The 20,938-nt window shown below is 42.3% G+C and overlaps 1 protein-coding gene and 1 long non-coding RNA gene across 3 annotated transcripts in view; both read left to right on the top strand.

The window, feature by feature from the left end:
• The window catches only part of LOC309496044 (protein NLRC3-like), a 302,889-nt gene that overhangs the window by 121,669 nt on the left and 160,282 nt on the right, over positions 1 to 20,938 (top strand). The gene's annotated exons all lie outside the window — the stretch shown is intronic.
• Positions 2,096 to 3,504, top strand: LOC309496164. Its single transcript, XR_014205022.1, has 2 exons — positions 2,096 to 2,409; positions 2,498 to 3,504. It is a non-coding gene; the product is annotated as an uncharacterized lncRNA (long non-coding RNA).

The following is a 20,938-nucleotide window of genomic DNA, read 5'->3' as shown; positions in this document are numbered from 1 at the left end:
GCACTTTTCTTACGTGTTATTACATCTGTTGCATATTTAGGCTACTTTGTAGAAATGGTTTAGTGTCTTCGAAAAAAGTCTATTAGCATCTCAACCGTTTTCAGAAGAGAGGCTAACCTAAAGCTCTTATTTACAAAAGTTTGGGCTTATAATCACATCTTTGTGTAGATAAGAGGTTATGATGTGCAGTTGAATGTGTGATTGGAAGTTGACTAATGTATTTAACAAACTGATATAACATAAATGTAGCAGCTGTGTGCTGTTAATCGATGACGTCACTTACAGTGAGCTAAAATTGTCTGAAACTAGTTTAGATGCGTTTTGATCTTTCACGGTAAAGAAATATTGATACATGTTATGTTATTTTAGCAGCGACAAAATAACCCCTCTACAACAGAGGGGAAGCTCTACGATTTCAACATTTCTTAAGGAAGTTGCTGACAGAGAAGTGGGAAACACAGGGAGAACTGAGGAAGCTTAAGTTATTAAATAACTTCATATCCATTTTCCCCCACCATATTTTTACCTATTTTTACTCTGACTCATTTATTTGATTAAAAATACAGTAAAACAATAATATTGTGAAATAATATTAACATTTAAAATAACATATGTGAATATATTGTAAAATGCAATTTATTCCTGTGATGCAAAGCTGAATTTTCAGCATCATTACTCCAGTCTTCAGTGTCACATGATCCTTCAGAAATCATTATAATATGATGATTTGATGCTCAATGAATTTTTCTGATTATTATCTAATATGTTGAAAACAGTTATGCTGCTTCATGTTTTTGTGTACACAATTCAAATGTTAGGGGTCAGTAAGATTTTGGAAAACAATAATAGCAAGAATGGATTAAATTGATAAAAAGTGACAGTAAAGACTTTTATAATGTTATAAGATTTAACTTTAAAACTTTTCTTTGAACTTTATATTGATCAAAGAATCCTGAAAAGGGCATCATGGTTTACACAAAAATCTTAAGCAGCTCAACTGTTTTCAACACTGATAATTAGGGATGGGGCCGATCCGATCCAGTATCGGTATCGGGACCGATACCAACGTAATTCACGTATCGGATTTTCCCGATCCAACCTGCGGAGATATCCGATATCCTTGAGTCATGTCTGCGCTTTAACGTTGTCTGCTGAAATGACTCCAAAAGTGATTCCCGCCGGCTAGTCTGCTAGCTGGCTGCAAACTGCGGAATGGATTTCCTGAACGGAGGCGCGGCTCAATGAGACACAGATTTATGAGACACGCCACCGCTCAGGAAATCCATTCCGCAGTTTGCGGCCGCTGTGTGGAAATTCTTCACACTGGAAACACCGCAGAGCAAGACAGCAAAATGCAATGTTTGCAAAGCCGTAATTCAGAGCTCGTTGAAGCTCCCTCGCGTCGTACAACACAACGAATGCAATCAAACATTTAAAAAAGCACCACGTTACTGTGCGTTCACACCAAACGCGAATAGCGCGTCAAATTCGCGTCTGCCGCGTCTAGTTGGACGCTTGAATATTTTGAATCCATTCGCGCGCCCAGAGCGAAATTGACGCTCGTAAAAAGCAAAAGTTTGAAGCGAAATTGACGCGCGTCTGAGGCGAAATCCGCTTGTCTGTTTGCACATGGCTGATGTTGATCGAGCATTCATCGAGAGAGTTACAGCATCGGAGCGAGGATCACCCTTTAGATAGTGTGTGTGTGTAAGATGTTTACACTTGCACTTTTCTTATATTTCAAGACTCAAGTATTTGACATTTTGGGAATGTAATAAATATTGACATGACCTACAGTTGCATATTTGTTTTCAGAATGGGATTTTTCCTGTTAACAGGATTTACTGTTTTTCTGACTTCCTTTTCTGACCTTATACTTACCATACATGCATAAATATGTAGGCCTACATATCATACTTGCCTGTTGAGAGGAGTTTATTTCAGCATCATATAAAATAAACAATAATGATAATAATAATATTAAAGCAAACACAGCTCTGGTATCGGAATGGTATCGGTATCGGCCGATATCCAAATTCAGGTATCGGGATCGGATCGGAAGTGAAAAAATGTGGATCGGTGCATCCCTACTGATAATAATCATAAATGTTTCTTGAGCATCAAATCATCATATCAGAATGATTTCTGAAGGATCATGTGACACTGAAGACTGGAGTAATGATGCTGAAAATTCAGCTTTGATCACAGGAATAAATTATATTTTAAAATACATTAAAATAGAAAACAGCTATTTTACATTTTAATGATAGTCACAATATTACTGTTTTTACTGTATTTTCGAAAAACTGCATTATATTAGCAACATTAATAAAGTACTCCTCTGTTTTAGCTGCCTAAGAAGGACGATGAGGTGACAGTGCAGCTCGGGATAAGGAAGAGGAGGAATACGTAAGTTAGACAATTTTCTTATTCCTTTCTAACAAAAAACTATAAACCTGACTACAATAGTATGGTACATTTTATTTTTATTTTCCAGCAATATATAGAGAGAGACCATCCTCCTCTCCTTGCCTCAGAAGACCCTTCCCTCCACTGGTGGGGTAAGAAAGAGACTCTTCATCTTCTCCCACAGCTCTCCATCATCTCCTTCTGCCTCCTCAACACTGTCTGAAAGAGCGGTTTCCACAGCTGGGACGCAGTCATCATGCTCATTTTCTTGAACAAAAAACTCTTTATGTATATTTTGGTGGGCGAAATAATACAGGAGAAATGCTAGAAATCTATATTGTTCCTTTTACATATCTTTACTCTTTATGAGCAATATTTGTATTTTATTTGTTAGCTTCAGAGAAGCTCAAGGACTATAGATCTTTGGTAATTGTCGCATTGTTCAGGTTTAGCTACTGGTAGTGAAGCAATGAAGCACATCACCACCAGACATTTGTAGCAGGAGCCTCATAGGACACTACAGGAAACAACTGAACCTATTTCTGCAAATAAAATTAATAATAAAGAAAATGCTGAATCTTTTCATTTCTTTTTTTTAAGGTCTTTATTGTTTATCCGCCAAATTATAGAGAGTAGTATCAATAAGAATATCAAACACTTTTTGTTTTTCAGTAAAAAGAATAAAACATTTTAATAGTTGGTTACATTATTCATTGATTATGTTTTTTGATTAATTAATTGATGTTACATTTCTGTACTCATTACTTGTTAACATGGTTAAAAAATTGTTAATGTTCAAAATGTATTGGCTTAGTTTGTACAAAGAAACACACTGAATAAATGCTGATTAATAAATTAATGCAGTGTGGTTTTGGGCCATTTTCTATTTAGAATTTAATACAAGTTTGTATTGGTTTCCATTACATATCTGTATTGATCCCTAAACGTATTAACAGAAAACAATACACAATTCCCTATTAGAATGTATAAGGTTTTACAGCAGAGAATGAAATGTTTGAGTTTATCAGTTCTATGTGGATTTCAATGTTATGGATCAAGCACATCTTAATTCCCAGGACTAAAGGTGAGAAGTATATTAAAAATAAATGCGGACGTGGTATTTTGGTCGTTAGGAAGTACCTGCCACGCTCCAGCGACGTACCACTATAACGTCGCCACGACGAATACAGGAATCACAAAGTTACGTTGCTGGAACGTTATGTGGCACGTCGCAACGACTAATATGGTCCTTTGGTGTTACGTCCTCGCAACGTGCCAGTTTGGTCATAAAGACGTACTCATCACGTTCTTGCGACGTACCACTATAACGTCGCCACGACGATTATGGGAATCACAAAGTTACGTCACTGGAACGTTATGTGGCACGTCGCTACGACGAATATGGTCCGGTCCGGTTACGTCTTCACAACGTAACTGTGTTAGCTGGGGTGTTGATAGCATTCTGACATTTTCAGTGGCTCTGGATCCGGCACAGTATATGTGTAATGTCCTGGGGAAGTTTGTGTTTATTGTGGCAGAGCACAGAAAGATTAAACCAGGGGTGTCAAACTCAGGCCATGAACACACTAATATGTTTTTGTTTGAAAACGCATCAGTTTTCTCTCCGTTTTGGCCTTCCGTCCACACTGAGGCAGCATTTTTATTCATGAAAAAAAGCTTTATGAAAATACTTTTCTAAGTGGATAAATTTGAACGTTTTCACGTTGTAGTGTGGACTGTGAAGACGGATGTATTTGAAAACGATGATGCATATTTAGTCATGTGACGCATATTGTACCGATAGATATTCATGTTTATACCAGTATTGTGCCTGTTATGTGCTACTCACTTTCACACTGTTGCTAAAATATGTAACTTTGCACACTCTTCATATCACAGTCCTGCAAGGAAGACAAAAAAATTACCTGCATTTGCTGTCTTGCAGCAAAACATGAGAGCAGTCTCGCTTTAGACCAAACATATTATGGTGACTGAGTGCGACCTGGCATCAGTAAATGGTGAGATATTTTGCTAAATAAAACGATCCTTCCAAAATAATTGTGTGATAACTTTATTATGATGGAGAAGCTGAGGCTTGACAGCAGGGAATCTAGCTAAATTAGGCACACAATAAGGCCTCCACAGCAACTGTACACACACACACACACACAAAAGCAAAATATAAAGCACAGCACTCGTGAAGGAAGACCATCCACTCCAGAAGTCCAACCCCTGCCTTGGGATCCTGCAACAAAACATATTTTGGTTATAACTGCTACCGCTTTTTAGGCTTAATTTATATATCAGAGTAAGGTTGGAAAGGCTTAAAACGTACTCGGTTACTAACGTAACCTCGGTTCTCTCTAGAAGAGGGAAAGAGTACTGCGTAAGTATCTTACGCTAGGGGAAAATCCCTTTTCCGCGAGATATTGAAGCCAAAAAATTATCCTTAATTTTGTATTATTGTAAAACGCGTTGCGGCAGCATACAGACATAGGCAAGACAGCTCGTGTGCCTATTGGCTGTTCTGCGTCAACTGCAGCAGCCTATCGAGCGAGGCCTAGCGTGACGTCAGACCCAATGAGGGTGCTTCGCGCCCGCTGCGTCACGTCCCGCCGAAACGGGCGTGGCTTAGGCCTATAAATCCGGCTCACAGGCAGCTGATATCTGGTTTTTCATCGCCGAAGCGAACCAGAGCGTGTGCATGCACGGCAAGATACGCAGTACTCGTTCCCTCTTCTAGAGAGAACCGAGGTTACGTTAGTAACCGAGTACGTTCTCTTACGAGAGGTCTCTCGTACTGCGTAAGTATCTTACGCTAGGGGACCCAATATAAAATGCTGTGCGTGCTGGGATCTGACACCAAAGATCCAAGGGCGAAAGCCCGGGGTTCATATAGTGCACAATCACCAAGGGAACTCACAGGGAGTCCGGGAAGAGGGAGGGGCGGAACCGCGCTCTTCCACATATAGCAGCGTCCCTCAGACGCAAATTACATCATATAGACAGGGCGGAGTACGGCCTGAACTGATGGAAAATTGTGGGTCTTATTCATTTGCCCATAAGCATTTAATGGTCGATCAGCGAACAGTGCTCAGCGAGCAGTGCTCAGCGGACACAGTATTCTGAACCGATAGCATCAGAACAGACAGTACTGGTTTGTTTAGACCGACAACAGCCTGGCCTGTAAGGCGGGAACCTCTAGGTTATAAAACCTTATAAATGTAGACGGGGAGGCCCAGCCTGCCGTCATACATATATCTTGCAAGGAAATCCCACTTGACCAGGCCCACGATGAAGCCATGCTTCTCGTGGAGTGCGCTCTGACTCCCAATGGGCACTGCATGCCCTTGGAAGTGTATGCCAGCGCAATGGCGTCAACTATCCATCTTGATAGGCTCTGTTTCGATGCGGCTAGTCCCTTGGAACGTCCGCTGAACGAAACGAAGAGCTGCTCCGTCTGTCTGAAGACAGATGAGCGAGACACATAAGCTCTTAATGCCCTGACTGGGCAAAGGAAGCTCGCGTCTCCTTCCTCGTCAGAGACCGGTAGGGCTGACAGGGAAATGACCTGTGCCCTAAACGGTGTGTTGAGGGATTTTGGAACATAACCGTGCCTAGGTTTGAGTATAACTCTTGAGTCTGTAATGGCAATTTTCAGAAGTTAATATCAAACAGCATCAGCGGTGTAAGAAAACTTTCAAGAGACAAAACTGTAATAAAGAGAAAAGGTTTATTTCAATGAGGATTCTTTTCACAAAAGCCGCAGCCACCCAGCTTTGAAATAGAATACCTATTAGACATAATAAAACATAGACATTTTATACAGTTTCTTGGCAAAAGAACTCCTCCTTCCAGGTTTCTTGTAAATTTCCAGAAAGATACCCCCTATCTTCAGCTAGTTCGGACTGGTTTCTACCCCCTGGTGCAGGTCACACTGTTCTTTGTCCCTGAGACACCCAAAGGCCTTCATCTACGACCTAAATTGCCTCTCGCTTCCCTGTCCTCCTTCAGCTGCTAGAAAACCTCACAGAAACATATGATTAAACAGTTTGGAAACGAATGATTATAAGAAACCCTGAATTTTCCGCAACAAATTCCTCCTCTTTATCATTCTCTGATAAACGTATTAAAGGAAAATTCATTCTTGTCTTCTAATTTCTTGATCAAACATCATTACATCATTACATTTCAAGATCAGAATTGATTCACAGTTATACTCTTCATGTCTGAATTTCATATCACTGATCATACCCTTAAACTTAGTAGGCAAAAAGATTAAAATTAAAACTATTAGGCAAAAACATTAGAATTAAAACTATTAGGCAAAAACATTAGAATTAAAACTATTAGGCAAAAACATTAGAATTAAAACTATTAGGCAAACTAGTTTGAAAAAAAAAGGTTAAAAATGAAATAAGCTCAGGCTATTTTCCCAGGGATAGACCCTTAATTTTACAGCAAGCAGATAAAGGTTTATTCTGGAACCGGGCTAGACGAACGAGCTCTGTCATTGCATCCCCAACACTATAGGTCGGACCCTCAGTCATTTCAGTATAAACAAGAAAAAGTTGGATTAATATTTAGTAGGAAAACAAAACATGCTATAAAAACACAGATAAAGTAGATAGGAAAACTCCTCATATTCAAACCCTGTCCTTGTATGCCATCTCGTAACATTCTTACAATGGAAAAATAAATAAAAATAATGAAAACAATAATAATAATAGAAACAGTGAATAGAACAGTCAATCATTGACATCAAAACCTAAACAATCAAAGTTTAGGAAATCCCTTTCATGGTCCCAGAAAGGCAAAGGAAAACACATTTAACTCATGTCTGCATACATGTCATCGCTGTCATAATCATCACATTGCTCTCCATCAGTTATTGGGTACAGAGTCAGTTTTACTGCTTGGACTGACTTCACTTTGCTAACCGTCCCTGCCCTGATCAATCTCTGCACTGAGCTGGAAAGGCACTTCATAATGCATGGTAAACAAAACAGAATCAGCAATCCCATACCCACAATTGGCAAGACAGTTTGAATTATTCTATAAAACCACCCTGACCATGCAGACATCAGCCACCCCACCCACTCACTATCAGTAGCTTTAGGCGGCTCTTTCACAGCTTCTCTCATGTGCTCGATGATATTGGTTATGTTGTCACTGTAGTCAGGAATATTAAAACAACATGATACCCCCAACATTTTACAAACTCCACATTTCTTTGAAGTCAAAGCTTCAGAGCACAGCTGCTTACAGCGTTTGCTCTCCTCTTTTCACTGTTTGTTTCAGGACTCTTCACAAAGTATAAACATTTGTACTATATTTCTTCTCATCTTTCCCTACATGCTAGTTCCTTCTGCATCCTCCAATCTTCTTACGACTTCCATCTATTAACTTTCCTTTAAACTTTCTTTTCTCCCTTATTTCTTGCACATTCTTTTCACTTTCTTTAGCACTGCATTCACATTCTTAGTTCTTTCTCAGACGAAAACTTTAATATCGTCATTTAATTACTGTTCTACTTTCAAACCCACATTAATACACGTCACTTTCACGTTATCACTTCCTTTTCTGAGTGTCTATTAACAATTACAGGCTAAATGGCCCCGCTGACCATAATTAAAACACTCTCTTTGCCTATAGTTTGATCATTGAGCTTGCAAACAGCTCCAACTTACTGCACACTCTTGAAGCAGTGTGTCCTAATCAGGAATGTAAACACAGCCACTGATAAGCAGTTCTCTGTATTCTTTTACAGTCCACCAGTGTGGATTCAATCACAACAGCCAAATCATAATCTTCATCATTATTATTGGCAGCACATAAATTTTCATAAACTGCACAGAAAATCATTCAACATATTCTAAGGGGTTTTCACTAAACATTTTCTTTTTTTAACTTCAACCACCTTGTTTGGCAGATACACAGAAGTTCCCACATTCATTAAAGCTGGATAACAGCACCCTGACCAGTCCTTTTTCCAAACGGTGATATGATATTACCACAAACCCAAACTGCCACCGGTGAACTTTGATACGGTTTATCGAATGGACACTTAAAGTTGATTTCTTCGTGGTTGGTTTTAATTCTGCAGTCTGACCACCCAGTTTTAAATGGTCTCGGTCTGACCTTTGCTTGTCCCCTCGTCTCTCATCCAGGCCAGCTCCTCTCCAGAGGCCCGTTCGATCTCGGGTGGCCCTGGCAGCACGAGAGGTTTCGCCGTTGTTGTTGTTTGTCGTCGGGGTTCCTCCTCCTGTTGCTCTCCTGATATGGATGGAACTCTCCTGCAGTGACTGGCATTCACCCACGTGGCTCGCTCGCCGACCTTCACCGCCGTATGCGTGATCAGCAAGACTTGGAACGGTCCCAGCCACCGTTTCGCCCTCCAGCTCTTTCTCCTGAGGTCTCGAATCACCACGTAATCACCTGGTCTGATTTTGTGCAGGAACGTCTCTGCTACTTTGCTCTTAGAGAGAGCTTCTTTCACCTGCACAGAAATGTTAGATAACAAACACGACATCTTTTTGCAGTAATTCAACATTTCATTCTCACACACATCTGTCGATGGAAGCCTCCTTCTTTCCCCTGTTATACCCATGAACGGTGGTCTACCAAAGAGGATTTCAAATGGGCTCAAATTTGTTTTGACTCTCTTTCTCATTCTCATGTACAATGGGGAGTGCTTTCACCCACGAGAGCCCTGTTTCTTCACAGCATTTTGTCAATTTGTTCTTTACCGTCTGGTTTTCACGCTCAACAGCGCCCCCGCTGGCAGCGTGTTAGGCACAGTGTGTTCCATCGTGACCACATATCCACGACTACCAAACAATATTTCTGTTTTCCACACGGGGTTAGTTCAATGAAATCAATCATTAAATATTCAAATGGCCCGTCTGAGGCTGGCTGCCTTGCCAGTGGTGTTTTAATGCCCCGTGCAATGTTATATGCGGTGCAAATCACACATCTTTTACAAAAATTTTCAGTATATATTGTGAAACCTTTGGTAAACCACAATTCCCTCATTTGCATAATCATCCCCTCTTTTAATGCATGGTCCCACCCATGCATTAATTTAGCGTAATGCAAGAAAAAATGGCTGGGCAGACACGGCTTTCCATCAACAGATGTCCATACACCATCAACAAGGCTGCAGCCTGCCGTCTTCCATTTGTTTTTCTCAGCTCCTGTGGAAAAAGACTGCATGCTCTGTAAACAAGGAGACATGTCATTGTTAAGGTTATTGTCAACTTGTACGCAGGTGGCGCCACTGGTATCAGCTTCAGTCTGGTTTGTTGCCGCTGCCTTCGCAGCCATATCAGCTCTGGCGTTGCCTGTTGATATGAAACTTTTATCATTAATATGCGCTGCGCATTTACAAATTGCAATCTCGTCTGGCAGCATAATGGCCTCCAAAAGGTCAGATACTAACGTTGCGTTCAGTATTGGTCGTCCGTCTGACTTAAAAAAAAAAATTCTGTGCTTCCACAGAGCACCAAAGTCATCCTTGACCCCAAAAGCATAACGCGAGTCTGTGTAAATCGTTACACACTTGTCAGTCATCAGTTTACATGCTTCAGTCAAAGCGACTAATTCAGCTGCCTGTGCAGAGTAATGACATGGTAATTTGCCAGATCTTACAGTTTCAAATTCAGTCGTCACCGCATAGCCCACGTTATTTTGTCCTGTTTGTGGATCTTTCGACCCAGATCCATCCACAAAAAGGACATTGTCACAATTATCAAGCGGAACGTCCAACAAATCTGGACGCGGTGTGCACACCTTTTAACAGTGACATTTGGCATGTCAAACAAAATTTTATGATACCTCAATCGAGCTGTAGACAAATGTGACGTTCTCTGCTCCTGCAAAATCAAAGACACCAAATGTGAGACCCCTAAAGTCAGATCAGCATAGCCTACAAACTCTCTTGTGGCCATTAAGGGCCAGTTCAGCTACCACCACCGCCCGGAGACAGTGTGGCAATCCCGCTGCCACGGGGTCGAGTTTTGTTGAAAATAGGCTAGGGTCTCATCGGTCACCATGCGTCTACAGGAGAACAGAAGTCATAAGGTCATGCTTTTCATCAACCATCTGCACAATGGATGGTCTACAACCAGAAGGTCTAACAATCAAGATATCTCATTGTGCTTTCATGTTATCAAATGCTGTCTCAGCTTCACTTGTCCAAACAAGTCTGTCACATGACTTCAACCCTTTCCCTGTTGTCAGGGCTCGTAAAGGCTGTTCTAAAATGGCATAATTGGGAATGAATGTACGACAGTAAGCACACATCCCCAAAAATGACAGCAACTGTTTTTTGTTTCAGGCTTTGGGGCTTCTTTTACGCCCTGCACCCTTTTCTGTGACAGTGCTTTGCTGTTTGGTTTGATAACATGCCCCAGGAATGTCACTTCCTGTTTCACAAACTGCAGCTTTGAAAGGCTGACCTTGTGTCCCTCCCTTTCAAGATGCTTCAGGAGAGTCACAGTGTCAACCCTGCAAATAGACTCATCTTCTGAACAGATCAAAAGGTCATCAACATAAGATATGAGTTCGGTTAATTTCGGTTCTAACTTGTGAACCATCACAAGGCCTAATTACACCCTCTTTCAGTAGAGCGTCAAACACCGGTTTTATACCCTCTATTGCTTCACGTTTCAGTGGATATTGTGCCTTACATGGTCTGAAATCAGATTTTGGTGTGATTACAACTGGCTCACAACCTTTTATCAGCCCCACATCATATTTGTTTTTTGCCCACAAGTTTGGTGATATTTGTGCCAAAGAAATATCAATTTCTGAGGCAGAAATATCCCCCTCTCCCTGTCCTGTCACATTTTTCCCAATAGCAGTCACATTTCTCTGAACCCCCACCTCAAAGTCACATTTTGATTTAAATGCCCCCATACTCTGACTCTCTGCTGTGTGTGTGTCAACTCTCACCCAGTCTGTGGCTGATAAACATTCTTTTACAAAAAGGCCCACATCTCTCCACTGCTGGCTTATGGCCTTGGAGACAGATAAGTGGCAGGCAGTGTTCTCTGACATAAGATAACAAGCTTTCTGACTCTGTCAACACTGCAGCCAATGCGCACACACTCTCTGTCCAGAAAATCTGGTCAAACTTCACACTTTCATTCTCCACAGAATTAAACCACATCTTTTCAAAATCTGAATCTCGCTCTGTTACGACATGTGATGTACAATGCATTTTATCATTTGTCATAAACTCTGTGTCGACTGGGTTTGTTCGAGCCTTTGCCAATTTCAAAATTTTCTCTGCCCAATCAACATCTGTCACCTGCCATTCATAAGCCCACTTCGGCTCGAATTTGGAACAAGTAATTTGTGATGTCTCCTCAATGCTAATTCCATAGGAATCAGCACAGAGGGACAAATTTAATTTACACATTAAATCACGAGCCATCAGAGGTGCGGGACAACCGGGAGACCACACAAATTCATGTTCGAAAAGGCATCCCCCCTCTGTTTCGCACTCTAACGGCTCGGTTAACCGGTCAGAAATCAAATGGCCAGAGGCCGAAGTGCTCTCAAACACTTTCCCGGTTAAAATTGGAACACATGGTAAATCACATGGTCGTAATGTGCTCAGGCTTGCACCAGAATCTACTAAAAAGTCAATAACTACCCCTTTAACTCGTAAAGGATAAATAGGCATTTCAGAAAACCCTGTGCTTTTGTATAGTTTCACACGCTCATCACACACAGCACTGCTCAAATCATCAGTCACAGCTTTGCTCAAAGTATCATCAGACACACAAAAAGATTTGCAAGCAGTTTTTTCATTGCAGATAGCAGAAAGAAAATCAGTGTATGTGTTTGTGTGTGCGTCGTGTGTGTTAGTAAAGATATTTTCACTTCCCTTTGCTGCAGCCAAAGATTGGCTCCCCAAAGCCAGACTCTTTCCGTCCCGCTCTCCAGCCCCCTCGGTTCAATCCGACTTCATGGTGGGACACGCGCTGCTCCAGTGTCCGTCCTTCTTGCACACTCTACATTTTGTACAGTCTCGGAGCGAGTGGGCATTTGTGGCACAAACATAACAGCTCCATTTTCCTCCAGCAGCTCTTCCTTTCTGTCCTTTTCGACCAGCAGGGTTTGAGCAGGAAGATGCAGGTTTGTTGGGTTGTTTAGGTTGTCGTTGTTGCATAACCACCATTGTGAAGGGTTTTTTCTTCTCCTTTCTGTCCTCTTCAGCGTGAGTAGCGTGCCGCAGCGTTGCACTCAAACGCCCGTGTAACTGTGCATGAAACTGCGCTGTTAGTCTGTGTGCCACTCGCTCTGCGGCCTCTGCCCCCTCTCGCGCTGCTCTTGAACCACCATTGTCTGTGCTGCTCTTTGGGCTGCCTCTGCCAGTTCAATTTGTGCTCGTGCTTCTGCAAGTCGTGCTTCTTGGGCTGTTCTCGGGGCTGGTGGAAAGCGGTCCAGATCGAGGTCCAGCCTGAGGGCCGGTATCTCTGCTACTGGGTAGTGAGCTGTATTGTAGGCAGGCGGCGGAGCCGTTGCCACCTCAGTCACATGTGGAAAAGCACATACATTCGGTTCATTAGTAGCATTCTGTTCCAGTGGAACTGTTTTTACACACACAACATTCTCAACATTACATGCCAATTCTTTTTGTATTTGCTCTCGTTCTCGCCTGTCAGCCTCTTCCACCCAACACATTATTGTCTGTTCACATTCTTTGCACTCATGTTTAACACACACACAGCAGCTACTCTGTTTTCCCTCGTTCTTTTCTACTGACTCTTTTACTATATTTAGTCTTATTTTACTCAAGGTCCCCGCTTCGGGAAAATCGTGAAATTTGATCAGTTTCTGTATGTCAACCATACATTTACCACCATAATTATTTCTCATTTGACAGAAAATTGGTGTATAAAAATGATCTAATTTACTGTTAGATGACCCCATTTTGGCTGAATCTCCCTTCTGGATTTTACTCTTTCGACACGTGTCTTAGTATCTGTCAAACGTCTTCGACAGACCCGATTTTATTTCACCCAAAACCGGTCGGGTTTCAGCAAATATGCCGTGCTTTTGTAATTATGTTTTACTCAAAATCTACTATTCACCTAATTAATCCGGCGTGGCTCTTCCGTCCACCTTTGCAAGATTTCTTCGGGTTACAGAGACTTTGAGCAAAACTAATTAACCAGCACCTGTGATTACCCTGAATCACCAGTGGTACTTCCGTCCACTAACGAGCTGAGTGTGGCAGAAACCGATCCGAAGCTACTTCAATTTCTTCCCCAAAAATTGTGATTACTCAATCACCTCTCGCTCGTACCCAAAGCAAACTCAGCCAACATGGTTCATGTTCACTCACAATTATCAAATCACACTTAACATCAATAAAACAATTCTGCCGTTTCTTACCCAGAGATGCTTTCTCTTTTCTGTAATTGCCGCGGATTCTTTCTTGATCCTGGTGGGAGTTCTTCCACTGGTCCTGACGCGGGTGTTGGCTCTCTCTCTCGTAACCTGTTGAGTTTCTATCTCAAACCGTCGAGGTATGAGACGGCCGCCTGGTGCTGCCGTGATTGCGCAATTTCCGTCATACCCGCTCTCAGGACCAGGAGAAGAAGAGTCCGCACAGGATCCCACGTTTCTGACACCAAGTTGTAATGGCAATTTTCAGAAGTTAATATCAAACAGCATCAGAGGTGTAAGAAAACTTTCAAGAGACAAAACTGTAATAAAGAGAAAAGGTTTATTTCAATGAGGATTCTTTTCACAAAAGCCGCAGCCACCCAGCTTTGAAATAGAATACCTATTAGACATAATAAAACATAGACATTTTATACAGTTTCTTGGCAAAAGAACTCCTCCTTCCAGGTTTCTTGTAAATTTCCAGAAAGATACCCCCTATCTTCAGCTAGTTCGGACTGGTTTCTACCCCCTGGTGCAGGTCACACTGTTCTTTGTCCCTGAGACACCCAAAGGCCTTCATCTACGACCTAAATTGCCTCTCGCTTCCCTGTCCTCCTTCAGCTGCTAGAAAACCTCACAGAAACATATGATTAAACAGTTTGGAAACGAATGATTATAAGAAACCCTGAATTTTCCGCAACAAGTCATTAGGCCCAAACTCCATGCACGTCGCGCTTACTGAGAGCACGTGTAAGTCCCCTATGCGCTTCACTGAAGCGAGAGCCAGAAGAAACACTGTCTTGAAAGACAGGTGTTTAAGATCAATTGTCTGTAAAGGCTCGAATGGGTCACCTTTCATGGCTTCCAGTACCGTAGAAAGGTCCCATACAGGGACTGAGGGAGGTCTGGGAGGATTCAGTCTCTTAGCTCCTCTAAGGAAGCGGATGACTAAATCGTTCCTTCCTATTGACTGACCAAGCGTTGTTTTTGAGAACACTGCTATGGCCGCCAGATAAACTTTGAGCGTGGAAGGGGACCTGCCCTTGTCCAACAGCTCTTGTAGGAAGGAGAGAAGCTCTTGTAGGAAGGAGAGGAATAGAGACGTCGCGTAGACGGAGCTCTAGCCTGCGTGATCGTGTTTAACACTCCGCTTGGGAGGTCAGCGGGTACCCGTTGATGGCCCAAACATGAAGGGACCACAGCTCTGGGCGCGGATGCCAAATCGAGCCCTTGGCCTGAGAGAGGAGGTCCCTCCTCACTGGCACTGACCATGGGGCAGTGCTCGCTAACTGCATCAGAACTGGGAACCAGGGTTGGTTTTTCCAGAACGGCGCTACGAGTAGCACTGAGCATCCTTCTTCCCTGATCCGTTCTATCACCTGAGGCAGGAGAGAGACGGGAGGAAAGGCATAGAGCGGGAGGCGGGGCCATACATGAGCCAGCGCGTCCCTGCTCTTGGAGAAAAATTCCAGACAGTGAGCGTTTTCTTGAGACGCGAACAGGTCTACTTCCGCTCTGCCGAATTTCTTCCACAGCAGCTGGACTGTCTGTGGGTGTAGAGACCGCTCGCCTGTCGGAACATTGTTCCTGGACAGTCTGTCCGGTCCTACGTTTAAGAGCCCTGGCACATGCGCTGCTCTCAGCGAGACCCCCGTCTTTTTTTCTTTTTTTTTGGGTACCAGGAAGTATCTGCCGTATGGCCCTCCTTCGCTCTGAGCTTGAGATAAAGGCTCTATGGCCCCTTTGCTCAATAGTTTCAAAATTTCGGCTCGAAGTAGGTGTGCTACTTCTGTTTTTACCGTGGTTTCGACGCGCGTCGCATAGCGGCAAGGGCGTCGGCGAAACTGTAGCGAATAGCCTCTTTCTGTAATGTCTAGAACCCACTTCGAAACCCCGGGTAGCCTTGCCCATGCGTCTGCATGAATGGCTAGGGGTTGAATGCGAAGCGCGCTCTGGTCGCTCAGCGACAGAGGGGCTTCGGTGTGCTGCAACATAAGCGTCGCGCTTATGACATTTGAGGCAGGGGGCGCGCTGATAACAGCGGGCAGATTGCCCGCGCTCGACTCCTCTGTGGTGGTTAACCGAGAGGGGGAGGGCTGGGCGAGTCCCGTAAGACCTGTCATGTCTATGTGTGAATGTGGGCGCGGGATAGCGGGCACATTTACAACACTGTCCGCCTGAGCAGAGCGAATGCACGTTGGTTTAGTTTTTACAGAAACCTTGAGACATGCAGAACGTAGTGTTTGTGGGCACTGGGCAGTGGGCACATTTACCACGTTTAATGCGCAATCGATCTGGGTCGATTTCATGTGCGCGAGCCCTGTGTGACGGGCTGTGCTTGTGTGTAGGAATGAGCACTGGGCAGTGGGCATTTTGTCTACACTCATAACACCATCGGCCGTGGCCGGGACACCAGAAAATACACTCTTATGGGATTTATCTGGGTAGCCGTAAAAGCGGCGTTTGTGTGCAGGCAAGCGGGCTGTGTCGCCGACTTGTTTACTGCAGAATACATGCCAGGTGAGTCCTCAGAGTCACCATAGGCAGTAACTAGCTCGCAGTGAGGGCAGTCGCCATCAGCGAGCGCGAGAGCTGCGTGATCCTCAGGAAAGGGGCGTCTTGAAAAAGACGCCCGGCTCTTTTAGTGCAATGAGAGTGTGTGTCGCGGCAGCGAGCACACACACATACACAAAACACAGAAGCAGAGAAAGGATATAACGCCAGATAGCGCAGCAGGAAGGCGACTGAAGGCGGCGCGGCCAGCGGCTTCAGAGTGTCGACTCGTCCCGCTGAAAGGCTCCTTCAGACGGCGCGGCTTCTCTCCGGATCAAGCGATGCGAGAGCTTCGCTGAAGAGATGAAAAATCAGATATCAGCTGCCTGCGAGCCGGATTTATAGGCCTAAGCCACGCCCGTTTCAGCGGGACGTGACGCAGCGGGTGCGAAGCACCCTCATTGGGTCTGACGTCACGCTAGGCCTCGCTCGATAGGCTGCTGCAGTTGCCGCAGAACAGCCAATAGGCACGCGAGCCGTCTTGCCTATGTCTGTATGCTGCCGCAACGCGTTTTACAATAATACAAAATTAAGGATAATTTTTTGGCTTCAATATCTCGCGGAAAAGGGATTTTCCCCTAGCGTAAGATACTTACGCAGTACGAGAGACCTCTTGTAAGAGAACTTAGGCATTAGGTATCTTAGTTATTATTAAAGATGACTGTTAATATCCTTTGGTTTACCCAACAATGTACATGAAGTAACAGACCCAAAATCCGCAGTGAATTGCACATATATTATATTTAACAACCCAATCATCACAAACATATTCATGGGTTTCATCAGGTCCCTTTCCACAGGTGTATAAAATCAAGCACCTAGATTATGAATGCAAACTGCATTGTGCTTGATTAATACACCTGTGGAAAGGGACCTGATGAAACCCATGAATACAATACGCAAAAAAATAAACATAGTAGGAAATATGAAATGAAATTATCAAAATAATCAAGAAATGTTCACTGTTTGGGTGATTTGGACCAGAACAGAGAATGGTAAAAACTTTGCTGAAGATGAGGCCAACGATGTTTGGTAATGGCTAAAAGTCAGCACTATAAGAAAGCAAAGTTCAGTTAGTGGTAATCAAATGTTGACAAACAAGTCACTCTTGATGCATTTAAGAAAAGTAGTCCTCCTGTCTTTATAGGGTGGCCATTTCCATAATACCAAAAAGGAGGACACTTTGCGGCATTTAGTGAGGCAAGAATAATTGCATAGGACTGTGGTGTACTCGCAACTACAATACAATTTTGTCCATCATATCGATGGTATCATGATACAGTGATTCTGAAATAGTCTATTCATTGCCAGACAATTTGATCTACGATATATTTTGATGTAGACCTATGTGTAACAGAAGAGGCAAAAAAGTGTTTGTTCACAGTATTTGTATTTAATCAAGACATTGTGATGTCTGTTTCAGAAACTGACCACTGAGATGAACCTGTCTTGCAAAGTGCACAGTTGCCAGAAAACATAATATTTCTGGACTTCTGGAAATAACATTATACATAAACAAATAATGAATGCGAAAAATAAATAAATACACATTTCAGTTCTTAACAAAGAAGTTCCCCCTCTGCAGCAGCTCAGGCGACAGCAGCTCCTCTAGGGTGATCATTGCCAAATTCGTGCTCTTTTGTCCATTCCGGATTAAATGAGGTCTAACGTTTCGGCATGTTAAAACCTCCACATCGTGGAGGCTTGTTTATGTTTTTTACCAATGATATATCAGATATTTATTTGACACCGCTTTCAGCCAATCATTTGTTTGACCAGAGATCTTAAGGCATTAGACGCTAAGCTGCTGTGTCCTAATAAAGATTCTAGAGCGGGGTTTTTTAGGCCGATTCAGCGCAACTTCAAAAAGGAGGACAAATTCGACAAAAACTTGAGGCTGCGCCAGACGCCGTTCAGGGGGCTTAAAATCCGGACGTATGGCCACCCTACTTCGACATGTAAATTCCACTACCGCTTTGTGCTCATGTAAAACATCCCAAGTGTTCATGAGGCCAGCAACAAACAACAAAGCAGGCAGTTTGTGGAAGCAAATCTACTTTCCTCACATGAAAGAAAGCATAGGAATAAAAGGTCCATCTAAATAAAGTAGCATGCATAAATGGCTCAGTGCTCAATACAACAGTAACACATTAAGTACAAATCACCAAAAACATACAGGCCAACCAGTTTATTTACTCCCCTCTGATAGGGCAATCAATGAGACACCTCACCAATCAAATACAGACAGGAAGAACCCATTGTGGTCAGAATTATTGGCACCCCTGGTAAATATGATCAAAGATGGCTGTAAAAATAAATCTGCATTGTTTATCGTTTTGATCTTCCATTCAAAAAACCTTTAATTCAAGTAAAAGTATTGAGCATGAGGGTAAAACACATTATTAAATAAATGTTTTTCTTTAAAATACGTTGGCCATAATAATTGCCACCCTTTTTATTCAATACTTTTTGCAGTGTTTGCCAATATAACAGCTCTGAGTTTTCTCCAATCATGCCTGATGAGTTTGGAGATCAGAGATCATTCCCATTCATTTTCTATAGGGTTTGGGTCAGGGGATGGTCATGCAGAAGCTTCATTTTGTGCTCAGTGACACATGTTTGTGTTGATTTTGATGTTTGTTTTGGACCGTTGTCCTGGAAGATCCAACCACTGCCTTTTATAAGATTTCTAGCAGAGGCCGTCAGGAGTTGATTTTTTTTAATCTGCTGGTATATGCTAGAATCCATGATACCATGTATCTGAACAAGATTTCCAGGACCTCCAGCCAAAAAATAGGCCCACAACATTAAAGATCCAACAGTATATTTAACCGTGGAGATGGGGTACTTTTTATCCCTGTGTGCAACAGACCCATTTGTCTTTGGATGAGCAAGGAGGACTTTTCTTGAAAGCCTACCAAACAACATGCGCTGATTTATGCCGGGCGTACACCAAAGGATTTTCACAGTCCCAGACAAAAGACCGGCAGTCTTTAGGAATCTTACTGGAGTCTCGGCGCGCTCCCGTCGTCTCGATCGTTAAATGTGAGGTGATAATCTGCAGTCGGTGACCCGATTTATGCCAGTCTTTCTCTAGTCTTTCATATCAAACATATTTGATATTATCGCAAGTCGTAGCGTAGTCATAGTGACGTAAAACAATCAACAACCAATAAATTCGTTCTCAGAATACCGGAAACAGGAAGCCATCAGTCACAACAAAGAAACATGTTGACCACGACAGAGTGGAAAAAGAAAAGAAGTGGACCGATATTGCCGAAGCCATCGACATGCCTGGTATGTGCTAACATGCTAACTCTACCACTCTATTGAATGGCATAACGTGCTAATGTTTTCTGGTATGTGCTAACATGCTAACTCTACCACTCTATTGAATGGCATTATGTGCTAATGTTTGATATTGACATTACTGTACAAGAGCACGAATGAAAGACTGAATGAGAAAGAGAGGAAATCTAGCTTTGCACAAACGGGGAAAATGTAACTAATGCTACCCAATTTATGTTCCAGTTGGTAAGGTTAAAACACGCAGCATGTCTCTGAGGACACAGTTTTGCCGTCCGCTGAGACCTCTACCAAGTGGGAGTGGGGACAAGGCCCTCACTTCTAAACAAAAGTGGATCTTGCGACATTTAGACTTTCTAAAGCCATTTGTCACCCCCCGCAATGCTGAGACTACCCTTGCTGTGAGTATTGTCCATTCTCTGTATTCTATAGTAGATATGTATCTTTTCTTGTATTATGTACCCTCGAATATTCACTGTGAAACACTTGTTCATAATTTCAACACAGCATTTAAAATTATACCCTTTCAAGACATTTAGTTCAAACTATTGTTCTCATCATATAATGATATAGATTCATAACCCCCATATACAGTCATGTGAAAAAGTTAGGTCATCCCATTAAATAGTCAACTCTTTATAAAGAAATGTTCACATAACAATGTCTAATTTGATTTTTTTCATTCCTGGAAAAGAAAGTGATTTATTGTAATTAAACAATATAAATTAACATATTTTTACTCATCAAACAAAAAATATGCATAAAAATGCCTATTTTAATGGAGGAAAAAATTAGGACCCCTAATAACTAGTGATACCCCCCTTTGTTGAAATTACTTCAGTGAGGTAAAATGGTGGAATGGCTGATGTCAAAGTCCTTTGATATCTTTTTAAATCCTTTTCCACACTCATAAGCAGTGTGGGGGAAATATATGGGGGGTTTCCTAATTTATTCCTCCTCAAAAATTGCATTCTTTTAAAATTACATTTCACAGAGAGTCTTTAAAAGGCCTTCTTTATTTTTAAATAGTTCAGTTAAATCACTGGGTCCTTCAGTATTGTTAAAATTGTTGTTACATGTCCGTATGTTGAAAAATAGACAGGCTTTCATGGTGTCCTATTTTTTACACATGACTGTATGGTTGCCTTTATATAATTTAATAATATTGATAATTTATATTATTATTATTTTATTTTATTTTTATTATTATTATTTAATGATGATAATCACATAATTTGGACAGTGACTCCCACCCCCTGCAGAACAC

The sequence above is a fragment of the Leuciscus leuciscus genome (genome assembly GCF_965113295.1).
Source record: "Leuciscus leuciscus genome assembly, chromosome: 4".
In the NCBI taxonomy this organism is placed as follows: Eukaryota; Metazoa; Chordata; class Actinopteri; order Cypriniformes; family Leuciscidae; genus Leuciscus; species Leuciscus leuciscus.
The sequence above is the reverse complement of the archived record's forward strand: the minus strand, read 5'-3'. Positions and strand labels throughout refer to the sequence as shown.